Source organism: Lynx rufus, unplaced genomic scaffold, assembly GCF_022079265.1.
Source record: "Lynx rufus isolate CCGP_SWC_20201006 ecotype Redwood Valley unplaced genomic scaffold, mLynRuf1.p SCAF_5, whole genome shotgun sequence".
In the NCBI taxonomy this organism is placed as follows: domain Eukaryota; kingdom Metazoa; phylum Chordata; class Mammalia; order Carnivora; family Felidae; genus Lynx; species Lynx rufus.
In genome coordinates this window covers 70,118,150-70,122,050 of record NW_025814867.1, presented here as the reverse complement: position 1 = coordinate 70,122,050, position 3,901 = coordinate 70,118,150, and the positions used below count along the sequence as shown (strand labels likewise).

Below are 3,901 nucleotides of genomic sequence, written 5' to 3'. Positions count from 1 at the left end.
AGGGGAAGAATTCCTCCTTCCTCAAGCGTTTTCTCTATCCAGGCCCTCCAGGGATTGGATGATGCCCACCTATGTTGAGAAGGGCAATTCACTTTGCTAAGTCCATTGATTCAAATACTAATCTCATCTGGATATGCCCTCACAGACACAGCCAGATATAATGTTTAATCTGGGCACCCTGTGGCCAGTCAAGTTGACACATAAAACTAGTTATCACAAATTAATATACCATTCTGAGCTTTATATTTTCAATTGCATATAAAAATTGACCTCCAACTCAGGATATTTAATATCCTTCTGAAATCCATTGAAATATAAAGATTACCAATTATAGAAGAGCTACCATGTTAATCCTTAATTTCTAATTGCCTTCTAAAAATTCTTATTTGAGTCAAAAACAAGAATATTGAAATTTCTACAAAAACCAATTTGAGTAAATTTGTCATCCTAAGGAAGTCTCAGGTATTTAGTAAAGAGAAATAATGGTATTGAGTTCCTACTATGTCCTGTGCTCTTTAAGTGGATTTTCTTATTTAGTTTTCACACACACACACACACACACACACACACACATTAATAAGGAAAAAATAACTAATATTTGGGAAGTTTCATAATTTGCCACTGTCAGTTTGGAGCAGAGTTTTTCAAACCTAGCTCTAATCCCAAAGTTGTGTTTTTTACATAATAGAAACCTTCTACCCAAAGAAACAACTCTATTTGTGGAATGTTAGTGCCCATACATATATAAACATCTCATATACTTAAGTAAAAATATTCACTCTATTGTTTTTCCACTTGACATTATGGCATGAACATTTATGCATATAGGCTCTAAAATGTTAAAAGTTAACATCTTTCTAATGCTTTTTCTTGGTAGTATACTTTAATTTCTTTAATTTAATTTAAACGGTTTCCAAATTCTTTTCATCATTGATTAGGCATAAGTAAGGTATTCATTCCCTTAGATTTTGATTTCTATTGAGCTATTTCTTTAAGATATAGTTTTAGTTGTGAAATTCATGGGAATAAAAGATATGAGTATCTATATAGCTCTTACTACACTGACCCTTTTTTTTCTCAACCAGGTTCACTAATTTAAAATGAAATATTGCTACTTTTAAAAGGAGACACTGTCAACACTCACATTCTACAATGGGAACAACATCAAGCTTCAGGGATTTATCACTCAAATTGTTGTTGTGAATTGCCCTTGAAAAGGATAGTGACAGACCTCCTCCCCTACCCTGAATTATATTACATCCGAGAGGACTGAAATGGTCATTAATTTTTAATATTATCTCTTCTCAGGGAAGAGCATAATGAATTTTCCTTAGACATTCTTATAGGATTGAAATCCTAGAAATTCTGGGAAGATTTCAGGGTATCTATAGTGAGCTCTGAGAAATGTTAACCAAGTTTCCAGATGAGAGTAGGTAACAGAAAACACAGTAAATATTAAACTACCTACAATATCAATTCCTACCATAATAACAACTAATAATGCCTGTACAATGCTTTCCTGTTTAGACAGTTTCTTCCCATATGTTTGATCTCGGGTCGGGAAGAATAGATTACGCTGGAATGAGGTTTGTGAGATACAGAAAACTGTGTGCCAGGGATAAGATTTGTGCCTTTGTCCTTACTGAAGTTAACAGTCTCATTGCATTAAAAATACATCATCACATTAAAAACTATGTCCCAAAGAAGGTAACATTAAATATCTAACAAGTAAAATATATGATATATCAAAATATAAAAGAAGGAGAGTTTAATTATTCTGGACTTGAGTAATCAGAGTAGTCAGTATGGCTGAGGTATGGAAACTCCTTTTCAGAGAAGTTATATATGATAAGTATCAGGAAGTTAAGCCTTCATTGCATTCTGGCCCTTCTCCAGCCTTCCCATCATCACCTCAGTGTACTTTATTCAGGCCTTTAGGAGCATCCTGAGGAGTTTCCTTTATGAAGGTCAGTCAAGTTCTGGAACCTCACACTTCCTTGTCTATCTCTGGAAGTAGAAGCTTTTAGCGAAGGTTTAGTAGAAATTTTTTTTTTTAATGCATGAAATAATTACCTTTTTTTTCCATAAAAGTCATATACAAAATGGACCCCAACCAGTAAGTCCTCCTCATCTCAACCTCTTTAATCAAGATTAAAACTCAGTGCATGTGTGTACTTCATCCAGCATCTGCAGGCTGCATCCATGCCTTCAGGCTCTGTTAAGGAGAGTCATGCTAAGAGTCTTCCAGCTATCCTTCTCGATGTGGTTTTCAGGACCTTCACTTTCAAAGGAGATGATGAAGAGAGCTTCCTCGCTCCAGATGGGTGCTGTGAGCAGGTAGTTCTGAATCTTCTTGTCCTTCTCAAAGGGACAATCTACCTGAGTCCATGTCGTGAACTCATGGATTTGTCTGGAGATTTCCCTAAATTCCTTGAAGTTAACATGCCCATTGGGCAAGTGATTGGTATGGATTTTGTGCAGGAAGTAAATGTCCTTAATGAAAAGGTTGAATACAGGGATAACAATCTTCTCTCTGCTATTGTTGGCCATCTGGGGCCTTTGTGTGGCCCCCTGCAGGGCCGTGCGGTAGTTGCAGAAGTTGCTGGATGGGTCCATGTGGTGCTCCAAGATGTCAAACTTGGCCATCTTGACTTTGGACCATGTTTTCTTAAGCCTTGCCACAGGACTGAGGTTCATGCCAGAGATGATGGCCATCATGGAGTTGAAATTCCCGATATTAAAGTGCTTCTGGGCCACAGCAAGAAAGAACTCTAGCATGTGGGTCCAGTGCTTCTTCTTCACCACCTGGTACACCTAAGTGGCCACTAGCATGCTAAGGCAGTTGAACCATTGTCACAGGCCTCCAGGCTATAGGTCTTGGTCAGGTCCCCTTGGCACCGGTGCTTGTCCCGAGAGTTCATGTGGCTGACGATCTGCATCAGATCCTCAGGGTGAATGCTATTGATCCTCTCCAGCTCAGTATGAGTCAGCTGCTGGGCCAGCACCAGGGGGTCAAAGCACACACCCAGGATGTCCTTCTGAGTGGCTGGCGGCTTAGCCTTGAGGAAAGACCCTTTGTCCACGGCTGGTGAGTGAAGCTTTTGCCATAGCTCCTGAAGCTGGCTCTGGGCAGCCAGCTACAGCAGCAGGCTCTGTGTCATTTGGGAAATAGCCTTCTTCACTGTGCCATTCTCCTCGTCACACTGTGTGACCCGGTGGGTAATGGTCTTCGGTTCAACCATGGCCTTCTCATCCTGGAAGTCACAGAAGAAGGCCTCTGTCTACTCCTTTAACAGCTGCACAATCTTGGCTGAGAAGGACTTCAGCTTGGCCAAAGAGGTATGCCAATGATCCTCTACCACTCCGTAGCAAAGGATTTCTCCTGCATCGAAACCATCCATGTTTAAAAATCTTGCCCAGTCTGAGTGTAGAAAATAGCAAGCTACAAGGATGGATGGTGAAAGCAGCTATTGATTCAAGTAGACAGCTAAGTATGGCCATTCATTCAACCAATACTTATTGAGCACTAACAAGGCATCTGGCACTGGGTACTTAAACACATTACTGAGATATGAGGGAAAATGTAGTATTTGATTCCAAATATAAAACAGAATAGATTCATACAATTTATCCACAGTAAGAACAAAGAAAATTATTTATTCCAAACCCTTTGTCATGAATATCAAGTAACTAAGACACCAAAAGTCACTTACTCAATAGGTGGTTAGTATCAAAGCCAAATTTTAGAACCTAGATCATTTTACTCTTTGCCAATCCATCTTAGCCAAGGGTTCCAGGAAGACATTATCATCACCTTTCTTTATTGAAACTTTCAATCTTCTTCTCTGAAAGAAAACGCGAAAAATGTCTTTCAGTGCACAAGTAGGCTTTATCTTTCTTC

General features: G+C 39.1%; 1 pseudogene; it reads right to left on the bottom strand.

Moving 5' to 3' along the window:
* Positions 1-2,145: 2,145 nt before the first annotated feature.
* Positions 2,146-3,401, bottom strand: LOC124527194 (ras-GEF domain-containing family member 1A-like; annotated as a pseudogene).
* Between the last annotated feature and the right edge of the window lie 500 nt (positions 3,402-3,901).